The 19,162-nt window shown below is 40.3% G+C and overlaps 1 non-coding gene across 1 annotated transcript; it reads right to left on the minus strand.

Moving 5' to 3' along the window:
* Positions 1–16,903: 16,903 nt before the first annotated feature.
* On the minus strand, positions 16,904–17,010 carry LOC114510457. Its single transcript, XR_003685640.1, has one exon. It is a non-coding gene; the product is annotated as a U6 spliceosomal RNA (small nuclear RNA).
* Between the last annotated feature and the right edge of the window lie 2,152 nt (positions 17,011–19,162).

A 19,162-nucleotide genomic window follows, 5' to 3' on the forward strand; every position in this document is an offset into this window, starting at 1 on the left:
TAATTTTTAAATAACTTTTTCCTAAAATCATTCCCAGAATTATTAGCAGATAATGCGAAGTGACAGATAATTATTAGCAGATAATGGGAGTGGTGATATTTGACAGCAGCTAGGCAGCCATTGAATGTTGCCGTGAGAAAAATGGCATCCAAGTGGTTCCAGAATCACTCACCCCTCCCCAGCCCCAACCAAAAGAATCTAGAGAAGATACTAGCTTTAAAAAAACAGTAACTTAGTAACAAAGGCTCCCTTCATAGAGGGAAACTCACTGGCTGAGGCACATGGATGTGAAGGAGACATTCTTTTCACTGGACACTGCTTATATCTTTTGGTTTGGCTCCATGTGATGTCATATCTACCTTTACAATAATAATCTATTTTTAATGTTTTAAAAGCCAGGAATCGATTTTAATGTGACTTTCCCAATTTCTAAATATTGGCAACTAATTGACTAAAAAATTTAAAAATTGCACATTGTATATCATAGCAGGAAGCCAACACTGTGCTAGCCACATAAAATAGCCATAAGCCAAATCTGGTAACACATTGCCGATTGGATCCCTCTGATTTGGACTAATGTGAATCCTGCATTCTCATGAGGGGAGCTTACAAGGGGGTTCGTAAGTACTGATTGCTTTACAAATATCTGAACGTTGTACTTGCCTATGTGTGCGTCTGCATGGATGTGTATTTGGGGTGACAGGGAGGATTGCTTTGTAAACTGATATCAAGGCGATTATAATTAGAATACTTTCAAATTATATACCAATACCAATGATTTCATTCACCAGTTGCTAGGTGAAAGCCAGCACCAGGAGTACAAATTGCAACAATGTAGACTGGTTTATAGACACATAAGAGAAGAGCTTATTAGAGTTCAGGAAGTAGACTATTACTTTGATCTTGATAGCCCTTGTTCCTGTTACTTACTACCATTTAGGTTAAGGTCATCTTATGGGCCCATCATTGTTTTCAGTGTTTTACCTGTATTACCTGATGTAATCATTGTGACAACAAAATCAAGAATCAGCACTTTTATTCCATTTAAAATGAGGTTGAGCGAGAGAGATAATTGACCAACAAGTGTTCCAGAACACAAATCACAAAGCCTGTGTTTCCAACCATTTCACTGTTTTTGTTTTCTTGCAGGTCCATAGAAGCAATATGTGTTTCAATTGGTCATCAAAAGAGTTTTAATTTTTTTTGTTTTGAATATTGTTTGAGTCTGTGTGCATCCCCCAGTTTCCCACTGTTCATATGTTATACCCGCTTGGTCCACACACTGAAACTACTCTGACTTTCCGACCCTTGTTAGTGCCTCTTTCTAATCCGCTCTAAACATCTGGCAGATAATCAAATGATATAAAACACTAAAAGCATCTAGTCTGTACATGGCATATGAGAGACAATAAGTAACTTTCTCCTCTTTTTTTGAAATCACATTTCTAGACAATGTTACGACATATTAGTTTGGAATTAGGAGATACATTTCAGCTCCTAATCCTGTTTCCTAGTAAAATAGAGAATTTGCGATAGGCCATCCTTTTCATGTTCTAAAGTGATTAAATAGCCTTGGCTGGTGTAGGTCAGTGGGTTGAGTGCGGGCTGCAAACCAAAGTGTTGCAAGTTCGATTCCCAGTCAGGGTACATGGCTGGGTTGCAGGCCATGACCCCCAGCAACCGCACATTGATGTTTCTCTCTCTCTCTCTCTCCCTCCCTTCCCTCTCTAAAAATAAATAAAATATTAATTTTTTTAATTAAAAAATAAAGTGATTAAATAATTCTGTTACCTACTAATATGGCGACACACATCTGGCTCCATTCTATAGTTTGGACTTGAATTTAAAATTTTCAGAGGTTTTACACTCTTATCCTACAGTCCGATCTTTTCAAATGTAAATGGCTATGTTTACATGTACCAACAAATGTTGTGTCCATGTACACGTGCCTTACACAGGTGCTTAAAGATACCCTTACGATGGTGCAAACAGAATGTACCCCCACATCTCAAACTTAAGGCATTGAGTCTTGATGGTGGTTGTGAAAATACAGTGGTTTTTTATTCTTAAGTTTTCAATTGCTTTTATAATTAGTGGATCAGCAGAAGAAATAAGCAGAGTTTTGGACAGTGGGGATAAAGCAGGTATATTAATTTCCTGTTGTATTACTGTGTCATAAATTACCACCAACTTAGAGACATAAAGAACATTCACTTATCTCACAGTTCTGTAAGTCAAATGCCCAGGTATTTCATTAGGCTGCAGCCATGGTTCTCATTGGAGCTGTATTTTTATCTGAGATCCAAAGTCTCCTTACAATCTCATTGGTTGCTGACAGAATTTATTTCCTTCCAGTTATTTCAGTGAGGACCCAATTTAGTTACTGGTTGCTGTCAACTCCTAGGGCAGCCTGCTGTTTGGTGCCATTTAATCCCTCCTGACCACGATGCTTGGCTCCTTTTAGGCCAAAACAGAGAACCCACTGCAGTTCAGAAGCTCTGACTTCTCCCTTCTCTGACCTCTAGATTGTTCTTTGTAAGAATGCTCACCTGATTGGGTAAGGCATCCCCATCCTCAAGGAGAGGGTACTAAGCAGGGCTTTCGCCAAGGGGCAGGGCTTTGGGAGTTCATCCTCCAGCTCTGCCTACTGCGGCAGGAGGATGAGGTGGAGCCTTGCCATAGGAACCCCGGCCACATCGTTAGAGCCCTTTTCAAGTTCCTTTCTCTGGAAGTAAAATTGAATTCTGTGCTTGGTTTGGTTGCTCCATGGGACTCACTCACACTAATTTGAAAACCACTGATATGAAGCTCAATTCACACCAACTTTTTTTTTAAATGCAAGAGATCATTTATTAAGGAAAATATTTATAAAACAAATTTTGTCATGTCCAGGATGTCCAGAGAATGCAGCTGTTTTTCATTTTAAACCAACATTTAAATTTGATTAGATGTGACACAGAATTTCATTGCATGGCAATATGTATTTCACAGAGCCTTACTGTTAAACATTTCCTCCAAAAAGTTATTTATGTTTTTCATGACACTTTAAATAACTACTATTGATTCTTGATTACGTTCCTATCAATATTTATGCTGCCATAAACAATGTTTATAGCACTGTAATTGATAAAACTATTAGTCCTACCTACTTGTAGGACCTGCAATTATATTGCTATAAATGTAATTTATAGTTATAGTGATAATGTCTAGCTTTCAGCTTAAAGCATGAATCCATAAAGCCATAATGTTTTTTGCACCAGAAGGGGTGACTGATGTAATTTTTAAAAAGAATTTGTTTAATTGGCAAGCCTAGTAACTACAGGTTTGTCCTCCTCTATGGGCATGGATCAGTTGATTAAAAAAATAAACGGATAGGTTTCTTAGTAAAGCCATTACTTGAGTTTTTCTGAGTTTTTGTCTAGCCTATAAGAGATATGAAATAGACAATGTTTTAGGATTTCCCTTTGGCTCAGTGATAATGTAAGGAGATAAACTGCCAACTTTTTATTTGGTTTTCAAACTCTTTTGTCTCTCATTGGTTTGCTTTCTCTTTAGAGTACTGGGTGCTACTTCCAGTGAATAACAGTATCAACAAGAAAAGAAGGATAAATATGTATGTATCTTAAAGTTCCTCCTTCAGTTGATAGAAGCCCCCCTACCCTTACTCTGACAACACAAGCATTTGATTTAAGCATTAAAACTCGTTTATTCAAAACAAGCATGAATAAAACCTCAGATTTTTCTTCAACTTAAATTTAACAGTCAATCTTTCCTTAACAGTCAATCTTTCCGTGTTTAATGGGAATCTTGCTTTGATTTCTTCCTCCCGTTCTTCTCCACCCAACTCCACAAAACGAGTGATCTGAAAAGTAAATGCAGCCCCAGAGTTGTTTCTCTCCAAAAGCTGTTTGAAATATTTTATTTTGCCATGTGTTTGAGTGACTCTGTAGAGAAAGAAATGGACCTTCCTTGCTCCAAAAGACGATTGTTTTCTCTCCTGAAGCAATGGTATAACTTTTTATTTCTATCTTAATTATATGAGTGGATTTTTTTACAGACCATAATAATGACATCTTAAAACAATGGGATGTATGAAATATAATTGTATATCTGTAAATCTGTGCTCCTATTCCTTCAACATTTTCATTATTTATTTCAGTAGTTGACCAGCTTGAGCAACGATTTTGCTGATTCGAGGTATAGATTTTCTGATCTCACATAAATTTCTGTGCATAACACTATAATTAATTTTTGTTTATTTCACTATTTTATTTTTATTAAATTAATTTATTAAATTATTTTTCCCTCAGCCGAGGACATGTTTATTAGTTTCTAGAGAGGGGGAAGAGAGAGAGAGAAACATCAATTGGTTGCCTAACATTAGGCTGGACCCACAACATAGGCATGTGCCCTGATTCAGAATTGAACCCTCAACCTAGGTAAGGGCCCTGACCAGGAATAGAACCAATGACCTTTCATTATGGAATGCCGCTCCAGTCAACTGAGTCACACCAGCCAAGGCTCACTGGTCTTTGAATTTGATATCATCACCATGGGATTAGATTGAAAATATATTATTTTTTTTCTTTTTAAGTAGTTTCAGGTCAATAACAAAACAGTGGGAAGCTTGCTCATGAAACAGCTGTCACCATTAAAATTAGTGTAATAGTCACATTTTACTTTGGTTTCATTTTAAAATTTTAATTTGTTGCAATTTTTGAGAAAAGGAATGAGAGTAAATGAAAGTGTTACAGAACAACAAGGGGCCAAAGGGGGCCAAAGGCAATATACTATTACCTGAAAGGAAGCCCCCAGGTTCGTTATGTCCACCACCAGAGGAAAGACATCTCTCAATGCCAGAGATTCGTGAAAAGGAAAGGAAATGTTTATTTAATGCTATACAGACTTAAAGTAGTGACCTAATGTCTTCATTAAAATCCCAAAGCCCCTTAAAACACCCACAAACACACACACACACAGTCCTTCCTTCCCCCTTTGCCCAGTCTGGGGTACCATGTCTCAGGAAATAGAAGTCTGAGGCTCAGGCAGCCCCCGGTTCTTCCCAGTAATCCATCTCAGCTGGTACACCTCCCTTGGTTCCCGGCACCCTCAGCTGTGTTACCAGGATCTCTGCTAAAGCTGGGTGGTGGTTCCCCCTTCTAAAGCTGCGGGAGTCCCACTCTGGCAAAGCCACGAGGTTCCCACTCCACTGCCCCAGCTGTGTCGTTCTCCCTGCATAATGGCTGCAAGGAGAGGGGTCACCACTCTGCCAAAGCCAAGTGGTAGTGCTCTGCTAAAGCTGCATGGTGATTCTCTCTCACAGGGCTGTGGGGGTCCCCACTCTGCTAAACACTGAGTGGTTTTCTCCTCAATGGCTGCCATATCTCGGTTTAAATCTCCACACCAATTTTCCTCTGTAGCCCCATTTTCAACAACTCCTACAATTGGATACACTTGCCAGCACTCTCATATCCTTCCAGCTTTATTGGGCTGCCATCGTGAGTGAGGGCAGGGGTGGCCCCATGTCATGGAGTCAGTCTTCTCCAAGCTCCCATGCAGGTGCTGTAACTTGGGGGACCTGCCCCCCAGTTAAGTCTTGGTGGGGAAGTTACTTCCATTCCCCTGGCTCAGAGCATGGCCACAGTTATTTAACATATTTATGTAGCCAGTTAAAGGTTATAGATATGTTAAATCACCACACCTGAGGTTAGCTGCAAAGCTGTTGCTATGCAAAACAGTTCTCAATAGCCCTGCTCCATTTGTCCCTTCCCCCAACTCACACCTGTGGGGAGAGGTGAGGACATCCTAATATTTCCTGGACACCTTGAGTTCTGGACCCCATTTCAAATCCCTATTTGGGGTCCCCCTCTTGGCTGCATCCTGTTACAATCCCTCCTTTCAGATATACACTCACTTTATAATCTTATAAAGGACAATGGATGAAGGTCTTACCTTCTTGTAACTACTTCCAGCTGGACGTGGACGTCATCCTACCTACCCTTGGGTCAGGGGTGCCCTGAAAGTGGGTGGAGGGGGGAGAGGGTGCAGCATGGAAGGAGTCCTTCCTGTAAGGGAAAGTACCTTACAGAATCCTGGTCAGTTGGCTGTCACTAGGAAGTCACAGGCTTGGTGTCCAAAGGCTGACATTACTGGACTGTTGGCATCCTGGTCATATTCTGGAAGTGACATTTGGAAAGAGTTGGAAGACACGATTAAATCATAACTACTAAATGACAAAAGCAGGGACTTAAGAATGGCTTATCAGGAGGAAGGTGTACAAGGCATGCTACACCTATCCAAAACCCTTGTGGCCCACTGTACTTCACTCAGGCTGAGGGGAATACATTAGGATTTCCCTCCTTTCAGATTTCTGGGCCCTTTCTGTCCAAGCCATCAAGACAGAAAAGGGAAAATCAGTTCTAAAGTGAAGCCCACAGATCACCCAAGCCCTTCACCAACCCAACCACTTAGTTTAGGCAAACCGTTGAGTCTCAGGGGGCAGTGATGAAAATGGGCTCCTTAAGCGAAGCCTATATTGCAACCAACCACTCAGGTAACAAAGTGATAGACATTCATCCTATGAAAACAGAAGAACAAACAGGTTAATTCACACAATAATCCCCAAACCAGTCTCTGTGTGAGACTGTCTTTTGGGAAGACATTCAGTTGCAAGGTCCTTCCTGCAGTGATATTTAACAATGGCAATTTGACAGGTCCTCCATACCTATAAATTGTACATCTTTGGTGATATTACAAACCCAGTTTCAACTTTCAAATGAAAACAAACTTTCAAGACAGTTAGCTGCGCCATTCTGATGTCCAATACTGAGCACTGTGATTTTCCTTGAACCACAATTTTTCTCCTTAAGATCACCCTCGCTGTTATTAAAGGGACTACTTTGGATCCTTCTTTTACTTTTGACTGTTCATTTGCATAAACACACCAAGAACAGCCTGGATCACTAATGATCTTTAAGTCTTCTTTGCTGGAACTCACACAGGTAACCTTTAGATTGACTTCTTGGTCCGCCCCTTGGAGCACAGAAGCAGAGCCACACATCCGCTATCTGGCTTCTTCTGTACCAGTTGTTTCACTCAAATCCTACAGGTTCCTTTTTGGCTATCTTTCAGAAAGGCAACCTTCATTCCTTCCCTGGAAAGACTGCCATGAACCGCACAACCAACCAAAGTACCAGGCTTTTCTCGTGGGCTTACACTAGCTTCACAAGTCAATCCCAGTTCCTCAGGGCTTTCTAGTGACGACCAGAACCCATACATGCCTCCTTCAGATGTGACATTCCGGTCAAAATCTTGGTTAACAAAACCACTATTAGTGACTGGTCTTATTGGTTTTATGCAAAGAAACCTTATATCATCATTCACTCCTTCAGAATGACAAATTCTGGAGGGATCAGGCAGGGAGAAAAATACAAAGTGTGAAGGAAAATCCTTTTCCTTCTGATATCTACCAGACTTCTCAAAACTTTCACCTCCACAGACCTTCTGCAACATTCACAAACCCTCTAATCTTTCTTTCATACACCTTCATTTACATATCTTATACTTTCCCATTTACTTTCCTAGAGTGTAAAGTTTCAACCTTCTCTGGAACCCTCAATTTCCTTTTCAGAGCACATACAGAGCAAAATCCAAAACACAGAGTTCCAGAACAATACACAGGTAGAGGCATTCTCTTGCACCATTGCGTCCATCGGTGCCTCACAGAGACATGCTCCTTCAGGCCTGGTCTCTTGGCAGAGACATGACCCTTTGCCTCTGGCTGAAGCACTCATCAGCCCCAAATGACCCTTCCTGGGTCCCAATCGGCAAAGGCATGCTCCCCAACTGGTTACAGGTGACCTTTCTTAGGCCTTACAATACAGAAGGTTTCTGATCCGAAAAAAAACCAGTATGAGAAATTTGCTCTTTTCCCATGAAACCAGAAAATAAGTACTCAAGGTTTCCTTTACTCCAGGTTTAAAACTTCCACATCCTTTATACATAATTTTACTCATCCAGATTTAACCATCAATCTCTTTTAATCCTGGTTCCTTTTCCACACTGGGAAGAACTATACTTAACCTCAGTACTTAAACTCAGCATGTGGCAGCTCAAAGTCCCTAGCACTACAGGTACCTTCCACTAAAAGTCCCTAGATTTGCAGGGACATCCTGCAGCTTTCTGAAGCTCAGACCTTGCAAACACCCTATAAATCAGACGGTCACCCTTGGACCTCAGTTCATGACCTTCAGAACCAGAGCCATTCCTATCAGAACCAGTTACACAGAGAAGCTGACTGATGCAATGCCCACACAGCAGCAGCATACAGCCCATAATAAGAGAACCCTTAGCCCACCACCTTGCCCAGTTCCAAGATGGCAGTGCCCATGCATGCTGAGTTGTCCAAGATGGTGGCACCCATGTATGCTGGGCCATACAAGATGGCGACACCCATGCAAGCCCTATCCTCCGTGGTGGGGCACTCACGTGGCTCATCCTCCATTTTACCCAAAATGGCGGCATACCCACGTGGCTTGCCGTCCAATCCCCACCATACTTGCAGGCTCGGCTTACAGAGCCTCGCGGTTTGCTTCCTCCCCACACCTGAGGACCGGTTCCCTTCGTGCCACCTGGGCTCCCCGAAACTGTAAGTGAGCAGACAGGGGCAACCTGGAAGCGGCATACTAACCAAACCATTGTCCACAACTCCATTATTCCAAAAGGGCACTCAGAAACCAGTTTTCAACCAAACCATTTTCACGTCTCTGCTCCCTCCCCGTTTCGTTTCCTTTTCACCTTTCCAGGCGTGATAGGCGGCCGATGCCCTCAGGAGGAATGCGGAGAAATTCTCGAGGCTGGGGAAACTCCGAAGTCTCACTCTCTCGCACCTGAGGGTTCGGTCTGCCACGGACAGTTATTGTCCCACCTGGGTCACCAAAAACTGTTACAGAACAACAAGGTTGGGGGGGTGGGCCTGGGACGATATACTATTACCAAAAGGAACCCCCCAGGTTCGTTTTGTCTGCCGCCTGCGGAAAGACATCTCTCAATGCCAGAGATTCGTGAAAAGGAAAGGAAATGTTTATTTAATGCTGTACAGACTTAAAGTAGTGACCTAATGTCTTCATCAAAACCCCAAAGTCCCTTAAAACACCCACAAACACACACAGTCCTTCCTTCCCCCTTTGCCCAGTCTGGGGTACCGTATCTCAGGAAAAGAAAAATAAGTCCATGGCTCAGGCAGCCCCCAGTTCTTCCCAGTAATCTGTCTTGGCTGGTAGGCCTCCCTCAGTTCCTGGCACCCTCAGCTGTGTTGCCGGGATCTCTGCTAAAGCTGGGTGGTGGTTCCCCCTTCTAAAGCTGTGGGGGTCCCCACTCTGGCAAAGCCACGTGGCTCTCCTTTCTATTGCTACAGCTGAGTGGTCTTCTCTGCACAATGGCTGCAGGAGTCCCTACTCTGCCAAAGATCAAGTGGTTCTCCCCTTCAATGGCTGCTGAGTCTTGGTTTAAATACCCACACCAATCTTCCTCTGCAGCCCCATTTCCGACTCCTCCTCCAATTGGCTACACTTGCTAGCCCTCTTATATCCTTCCAGCTTTACTGGGCTCTCAACGTGGTCTGGGCAGGTGCGGCCCCATGTCATGGAACCAATCTTCTCCAAGCTCCAATGCAGGTGCTGTAACTCCAGGGACCTGCCCCCAGTTATGTCTTGGGGGGAAGTTACTTCCATTCCCCTGGCTCAGAGCATGGCCACAGCTATTTAACATATCTTTGTAGCCAGGTAAAAGTTATAGATATGTTAAATGACCACACCCGAGGTTAGCTGCGAAGCTGTTGCTATGCAGAACAGCTGTCAATGGCCCTGCTCCATGTGTCCCTTCCCCCAACTCACACCTGTTGCAGAGGGGGGCATCCTAATATTTCCTGGACACCTTGAGTTCTGGACCCCATTCCAAATCCCTATTTGTGGTCCCCCGCCTTAGCTGCACCCTGTTGCAAAAGTGTTCATTATAAAGTCTAATCTCGGCATAAAAGTTAAAGACGAATTAAATGAATGTTTATTTTGAGTAGTTGCTCTCCCCAAAATGTTGCTGGCAACACTGCGAGGTGCACTAAATAAGTGAAATAAAGTGAATCTTTCCAGGAGCTATCAAAGAAAGAAGGTTAAGCGTCTGAAACTGTCTGTTACCCCAAATTTATGTAGTGAGGGTTCATTACTTCCAAACAAGGGGATTCATACACTATTTAATAAGATATCACATGGAGTTTCTTTCCATTCACTGTATGTTCCTAAAGGTGAAAACAGCAGGAAAATGAAATTACTTCATTTACCGGAATTACAGCTTCTTTTGTATAAAACTTTAATCATTTTATATATGACAACCTTATGCTTAATGTTTTTCAAATACTCTTCATAAAACATTATTTAGCTAAAGCATACTCTCCCACTGAGCACATCGCTGCTTTCAATGGCTGTGCTAATCTAGTTTGAATATATGCAGCATTTAATCTTAATTATGATGCTGAAGTCTATACAACGTTAATTATTCATTTCACATGCTCCCTCCATTTTATTGTAACTCCTAATTTGCTTAACAAAACGTAGCATTTAATTAGAACGGTGGAAGTGGTGGGGCAAGGTGGTGTTCTGAGTGTGTGGGGTGGGGGGCACTCAGGCTTCCTATTTATTTGGAAACACAGCGGTGGAGGGGAAGTGTGGACTAAAACGAGTCACAGGTTTTAATTCAAAAGATAAGATCCTCTAGTAGTTCCACTTTTCTTGCCTGTTTCTTATATGTAGTTGAAAAGGAAAATGGAAAAGCCTGCCTGATTATCCTGCTAATAATGTATGATAGTTGAGTCATAGTGCCTATATCTCTTTAAAGATTAGCTGGAGAACACACACACAAGCACACAAAGAAAATCAGATAATCAAGTCATTTTTACCTGCATGATACACAATAGCGAACTGAAATATTTTACTCATTTAGTGATCAATGTGTTTTTATTAAATTTTTGAGGTACAACAAAAATCTACATAACAAAATACTTTTAAGAAAACTTGGAAAAGTCATTTATATTTATTTAAAGTTTAAATGCTTGGTATTTTCCAGTGTTTCCCTAATTTCTGTTATTGTGGATATTGCTCATATAATAATTTTAATGCACTTACTATTTAAAAATTTTATGTATGGAGAATAAATGCCCATGATGGTAGATACCAAGTCAAAAAGCTTTTAATTTAACATTTTGAAATTTAAAATTACTTCCAAAAACTTGTATATTTCTTCTTTAATAGAAAATCATTATTTTGAAATATAAATAAATAGAAAACTATTTATTTATAGAAAGCTGTTGCTATCTATAGCAACAAAAATATTTATGTTTCAGCTATTGACATAAAACTAGTGGAGGACCCAATTTACACCTTTTTAAATGTTGTTTCCACTAACTTAGAAGTCTAGTTATTAAGTCAAGTGTTCCTAAATTATGCTTTGGTTAAGCTGGTCACAAAAATATGGAATCTTAAATGTTTTATATATTTACTTTAAATTTTGAGAAAGATCATTTAAAAAGTAAAACCAAAACTCTCCATAGAGTTATAAAGACCCCTATTGCTAATTTTATATACTAAAATTTTGTTACAAAATGCAGCTACTGTTGTGACTGTATTTGTGGAATAAAATTTTAAGCCAATTAATTGAATCTAGGCAGCTATTATTTTCCAAATAGATGCTCATGTATTTCTTCACCAAGAAAAACAGTCTATTTACTTACAGATACATAGAAATTCTTAATATACTATTTATTCTTATGGTGCTCTTCCATTATGAATTCAAATATGTTTGGTGAATGAAGTTACAAAAACAATTTTTTTCCTTAAAAGGAAAATAATTAACATTTGCATTCCTCCGATTTGGGTGCTTATGACAGTTTCCTTTAGTGATCTTCAAGTAGTTATAGAGTTCTATTTTATTTATTTATTAATTACATCTCTCTTAAAAAATCAAGTATTATTCTTTACTCCTCCTTTTTCCATTTTGAATATGTTCCATGATAATAACTACCAGTCTATTGAACTGTCTCCTTTCCTTTTCACAACTACGCATAAAGGAGCTTTCGTGATTATTTCCCTTGTAACGCTGAGGACACTGGCAGTTTAAGAGGTTAGTGACATCCCAGGTGACCTGAGATGTCAGCCCGGGTTTCTGCATAGCCCGTGTTCTCTCCTGGTCTCATCAACGACTGCCTTCATTCGGTTGTAGCGCCTGGTCTGTGTCTCACCAACATTCTTCTGCTGCCATGAGACTGCATTTCGATGGGGCTACTCCTTGAACTAATTCACCATTCCTTGTCTAAACTCCTCAGGCCCCTCTATCCATTTATTCATAGGCAAAAATCTTCCTTTTGAATCGAAGGAATAACTGGGTTAAAATAAATGACAACCAACGGCTATGAGTATTGCTACTCTTTGGTAAAAATTCCAACAAGGGGAAAAAATTCATGTGAGAGGAGAGAGTGAATGTTATATTCTAGTATGAGGATAGTTCGCGTATTCACATTTTAAGACTTTGTTTTCTGATTAAGAGCAGACAGACTTGCTGCCTCCGCGTCCTGCTGAACTAAGTCGAATGAGACTTGAGTAGTGAGTGGTATGCTAAAGGCTGGAACACAGGCTCCCCGTCTGGGCTGTCTGTGTTTGAACCTCCTCTCTGCTGCTTTATCAGCTGGGGCGTTTGGGGAAGTTTACAGAACCTCTTCTTGCCTTTGTTTCTCCATATGTAAAATGGGTATAATAGTTTTTACCTTACAGGGTTCTTTAAGGATTAGATATGTTAATATATAAAAATCAGTGAAAACAGTAACTGGAACTCTGCACTTTCTATGTGAGTGTTTGGCTTTTATTTTTTTATTAAATATGTATACCTTTGAGTTTATGAATAGCTATGAAATGGCTAACGATATTCAGGGACATTATCCAAGCTGACTTTTATACATACCTCAATCCCATGGATAATTACAAAACTTCCACTTAACTTGTTTTTCTTTTTAAATTGCATAAGGCTAGAATCACATAAAATATAAGAACCTGAAATAAAAGCACAAAAGACAGTAACTTTTCTAATTTATATCCTCATCTACCCTGTTGCTATGTGCTAATCACCTCATAACCTTGTGTGTTACAAGGGGGCAGGAGTTCTTTCAAACTCTGTTCATGATATTCTCAATCATGAGTATTTCACCTAGTACTCACCCATCAGCTTTTTTTCCCTCCTCGATTTAGTTTAGTTTTGTTTCTGCTTTGTACACTGTGTCCAGTTCAAAGAGCTAGGGGGGAAGGGAAGTGGACTCCCTACTAATCTTGAAATGTTCACTTAGTGCTGAATACTTTAAGCCAATTTTCTTTTCTTTTTCCTTTTTTTTTTTTTTTTTTTAACTTTTACACCCTGGGGAATTCCCAAAGGCTGTGAAGTTCTATGGAGCTTACCTGAAACATAAGCCAGCCTCCCCCTTCTGGCCCTCTCTTTGAAATGAAAAGCTCTAGCTTTTTGGTCTGAATTTAGTTCTATTCACTATCTTCCCATCACACTAAGCTGCTTCTGAAGTTTGCCCCCCACACAGTTCTGAGTCCGAAAGCCACGCTGTCCACTTTCTGTCCTGCTCTGCTTTTCATGGCTTCCCTTTCGACGGCTGGCTTTGCCCCTCTGTTTGGGAATCACCTGGCAGGCCGCATTGTCTGATGTTTTCTCAGTTGACCTCCGCCTGGGAGGGCCTCGCCACTTTCTACCTCCTCCTCTCTGTTTTGTTGCCACGCATGATCTGGTAGAGAGATTTGCAATTGTTTGAAATAGAATGCTTTGCTGTTTTGCAGCATTTCAGAGAAAGTCAGAAAAATTATCCTTTAAAAGTCATAGACTAATGCTTTATTTCATGTCATCCTTAAAGTAATTTCTAGATGAGATCTTAATCACTCCCCATTTTGTACATAAAGAGAAATAATTTACCTGTGGTCACACAGTATGCGACAGAGCCAAGATGGAACATCATTTTTCAGAAATTTCAAAGCCTGCTTTTTCTCTGCCACGTGGCTTGCTTCTTGAATATTTGTTTTCCTAGTAATTTCTCCTTCACTTAATAGCAACACAGCGGTTCTCTGCTACTGCATGCTTCCTATGTCGTATTGTGGTACTTACGGAATCTGGTTAATTAGCGCAAGTATAAACGCTTTTAATGAGTTGATGAATGCATCTGAAACAATTATAGTTTTAATTTATGGTAGTAGAGATAGTCCTTGATACATCGAGGGTCTAGATTACAATGTATTATTTATTCATTCATTCATTCAGCTTAGACATATTAAATGTCTACACAGTTCTAGATGCTGGGATCAGAGTAATGACCCAAACACAAAGAACGTAATGGACCTTACGTTCTAGTGGCAGAGCAGATGATAAACAAACACACGAATGTATCTCTATTTATATTCCTATGTATCATGTCATGGTAAGTGCTTTGATGAACAGTCAAGTGGGATATGTGTTTGGCATCAGAAGCAGAGTGTGCGATAATGGCTGACCACTTTGAGACTAAAAGACAAATTTGAATGTAATGCATATGAACATAAATAGAAGCATGATAACAGAGGTATTGAAGGATGGTGTTGTAGTAGCTAGGAATGTGGTCTTCAGCACTGGAAAATCCTGTTCCACAGCTTTGTAGCTGTGTGCGCTTGGGAACATGACTCTATGAGCCTTATTTTTCTCATCAAGAAAATGGGGTAACTGACCTCCTGCCAGGGCGCTGCAAAAACTAAGAGAAAAGGCTGTATATAAAAGGTTTGTATAGTTCTCAGCATACATGAAGTTTCATGGGAGACAGCAGTGTTGGTGGCAGGGGTGGTGATTGCAGTAGAACTTATTGTTACTGATACAGCTTTGGAGAATCACCGGGTGTCTCCATGCTTCAGACCCTTCCCCTGCATTTCTTCTCGTTCCCCCCCACCCCGCCAACTTCTCACAGCTATAAGAAGTGTAAACAATACCTGTGCAGCACTTTGACTACATAAAGCCACATTTTTTCTGTTGTTATAAGAGGTGTCAGAAATAAAACCTAATTCTGGAAGTGGTTTTTCGAAGAGCAGAATTTGCATTTTACTGTTCAGTGGGAGTCCTCCCTCAGAGATGTTTGGCAAAGCCAGGCCTAACATATTTAACTTGCATCTGAATAGCTGCCAAAGGCCAGCTGGAGAGAGGAGGTACCTCTCACTGTGCCTGCACCCCAGGCGGGGCTTACTCCCCCGCCAGGGAGGCCTGGCTGGTGCCCTCGGACACCTGCAGCGAGGGTGATATGAACACGCACAAGTTAGTAACTACCGCTGGTACTAACAGCAGGAATGGGCAGCTGTGCTCAACCAGTGCACGGGCAGAGAGAGACCCCTTTTCCCACGCAGGCAGGTTTGCCATATAGGCTTTTGGTTGATTATAATGCCCGGTTTAAGACGTGTCCTTTCTTTATTATTGTGGTAAGAACACTCAACCTGAGATTTACCCACTTAGAAAATTTTAAGTGCATAATATGATATTGTTTTCCATGGGTACCGTGTTGTGGAGCAGATCTTAATAATTTAATCATCTTGCACAACCGATGCGTTCTACCCGCTGGGCACCTCCCTGGTTTTCCTCCTTCTGCCCTTAGCAGCCGTCCTTCGACTCTTTGCTTCTGGTGGTCACCCATTTAAATGGCTCACATAACTGCAGCCACACAGCCTTTGTCCTTCTGTGACTGGCGCATTGCACATACCGTACTGTCCTCAAGGTTCATCCATGTCGATGCCTATGGCAGGACTTGCTATTTTCTTTAAATAATGGTTAGAAAGGCACTTACGTTAAATCATGTCCCACCTGCGCTCGATCAGTTTTCCTCTAAAATTCCTTGAGAGAAGTGTTTCTTTATTTACTTGTTAATGTCACTGCTATGTGCTTCCTCCAGTGTCCCACGTACACTGGGAACTCTGCACCTGCTATGGTTACCTGAGAGGTACTCTGTAACCATTCTCTGCTAACTAACTACAAATAACTAATTGGAATATAACTTAGGACACTAAAGCTCTCATGATTAAAGTGAGAACAATATTAGCTTAATTAGGCTTTTACCGAAAAGATTCTAAAATATTTTTCTAATGATAAATATGTCCGGACATTGCAATTACTATAAGTAAGGAAGTTAACGACGTGGAACCACATTAAAACGTGTTGAAGCAGGTGAAGAAAATACTCGTTAACCAAATCTCTCTGCCTCTCTGCCTTTCTCTCCCTCCCTCCTGATCTCCCTTCTCCGGTATAGAAAATCTTCACTTCTACAGTTCATAAGATTTAAATGTATTTGAGAGAGATCATCTCTGGCAATGTGTGGCTTTGTTAAGAAAAAAGTAGTGGAGCTCCTCCCATCCCAGCTGAAAGTGAAAGATAATCACAGACCTGACTCAAATCCTGTTGTGGGTTTTCTGGTTTTCCTCTCTGAGTTATTGGTAAAGTGCTAAGTGGCAGGCTCTCCAGGCCCGCTGTTCGTTGTCGCTAGGTGCCAGAGGACAGAAATTGTACACAGAAATCGTCTCCTCAGTGGCTGGCTTGGTGGTGACACATCGTGTTACTTTACAGGGCTTGTGGTTTTAAGATAGATTTAGAGACGTGGGCATCCCACTGGATAAAAATAGGCACACTGTACCACTGATAGGCTCGTTAGCTTTGGAGGTGTGTTAGCAGGCCCAGGGAAGGGCACGCTGACTCGCTAGAAAGTTAAAAAAAAAAACATTTTAAGAAACTGCCAAGTAGAAAAGCAATGTCTAATTTTTGAAATCAGACATTGGAAGAAAAATACATGAGGAAGCATAATGATTCTTTGTTAAATGTGGGACGCTTCACAGATTTCTATGTCCTCCTTGCATGGGGGCCACGATAATATCCCCTGCACCGTTCCACTTCTAGTTTATGTGCTCTCAAAGCGAGCACTAATAATTCTTGAATTTACTGCCACCTTATCAAAGAAAAGTTCACACGTTATCATTATCATAACACAACCATCCAAGTGTTTGTATACACTTACAAATGCTGGCAAGGGGCGTATCATACAAAAGAACGGAAGTCTTAACCAGTGCTCTCCGGGATTCAAGTCACAGAAACCTACTGGCGCTTGCTTACGCAAAGATGAGAAATTTATCCAGGAATATAAAGCTAGCTAATGCCATTGGAGGGGAAGGAAGGCACTCCTACTTTCAGAGAGGCAGAGGTGGAGATCTAGAAAGTATTCAGCCTCTAGCGCCATGGCCCTTGGACTCTTTTAAGGTGTATAATCTTGCATCTTCATGTCATTCTTTCCTCATTGCACCTATGTGGCAAATGTCCACCTCACAGTGCAAAAAGCATGCCTCATTCATGGGCAGGAGGGCTGGGCCGGATTCTTCACGCCCAGTTCCAACTCCAAAAAAGCACATGCGAATGGTGCATTCTGGGCTAGGTATTCATTCCTAATCTGGCAGGCTGCTTCCAGGGGACAGGGTCATGTAGTAAAAATATGGCCACTGGGACCTGCTCTGCATACGAGGCTGAAAATCCCACAGAGGGAGAGAACCTTGTCTGGGAGAACATGCCCAAAAAGTGTACTACAAAAGCGGCTTATCCCTAGCTTCAATTTTGAAATAGTCATAAAATTAATCAAGACAGAAAGGGGAGTCTACTGGATACTGTTGTATTAAAATAAAGTATTATTTACCATGGTTTCTGCTTAAAATTTGACTTAAAAACCTGTCATTACAAAAGGATTCCCTTTGAGATGACTTATAAATATTTAATAAGGTTGTTCTTTCTCTCAATTGGATGCATGACAAAAACCTGGGGTATGGGCATTTCTTAGAAATATAATTAGCGTTATCACTAGGAAATGTGTGCTACGGTTACTGATTTCTAATTGGGGTTGACTACCCCTGACTATATGAATTAGCAGTCTTTTTTTCCCCACCTATACCTGGACAAGTGTTCCAAATTTTAAACCAAAATGTCCAATTTTACAAAAGATTATTAGTCAGCTCAGATAAATATACAATATAGAATGATGAAAATGGCATTTGTCAAGCTATTATACTTACTCTTTTCCAACAGAAGAAAAATTGGAAAGAAACAGTCAGACAGCGTGGTTTGGAAGATAAAAAATTCAAAATTTTGAATTTGAAGTTATGACTGTACAACTCTTTGGCTGTGGTTTTCCCAATGAACTTATTTAATATTATTAATAAGGAAATCTCATTGAAATCCATCTCCTATATGTCGTTTGCTCTTGCTTACTCATATTTTGTCACTTCAAAGGATTTAAATTGCAACGTACATGCATCATTGATTTCTAACGTAAACGCTTTAAATGCACTATTTAGATGTCCCGTAGAAATGTCTTCATAATAAATCAGAATTCAACTCATAAAAAAAGAAAAAATCATTGATTAAAGTAGCACATACTTTTGGCCCCAGACATATTATACTCTTTTTAATTCTCAAATTAGTATAAATACTTCACTGTACGCTTTTGCATAAATGAATAATAGGAAACCATGGTGATGAATTAGCAATTGTGGCCAATGACTTGGAAGTCTTCAAGTGAAAGACATTTAATAATTACCAGTATCTTGTTATCACATTTTTTAAAAAACCTATCTATTTACTTGACATCCTTAATTCTATAACTTCCATTCATGGAAGTAGTAGGCAGTGTTCAGAAGGGAGAAAAGTTAAATTATTCATTTACATGTTATCACATACATTGGGATAGTGTGTTTTCCACAGTTACAAGACTTTAAGATATTCTGGTTAATGCTGAGTTTAATAATAAGGTTTCAAATTTGTCAAAATTTCCTGAACTCCTAATTAAAAAAAAATCTTGTTTATCGTTATCTAATGGTTATCTTAATTAGAGGAGAAGGAAATCTTAAATTAATGTCATGATCAGGCCAGCACTTATATTTGCAAAAAATGAATTATTTAACGTATAAGTTCTAATTGTGCAAAAGATCTGCCTCAGACTGAATTTCACTGACAACAGAGAACTGAGCAATGATATTGATGAACAGATAAAGGATACAGTTCCTGAAATCTCAAAGTATATATTTTAAAAACC

This window comes from Phyllostomus discolor, chromosome 13 (assembly GCF_004126475.2).
Source record: "Phyllostomus discolor isolate MPI-MPIP mPhyDis1 chromosome 13, mPhyDis1.pri.v3, whole genome shotgun sequence".
NCBI lineage: Eukaryota > Metazoa > Chordata > Mammalia > Chiroptera > Phyllostomidae > Phyllostomus > Phyllostomus discolor.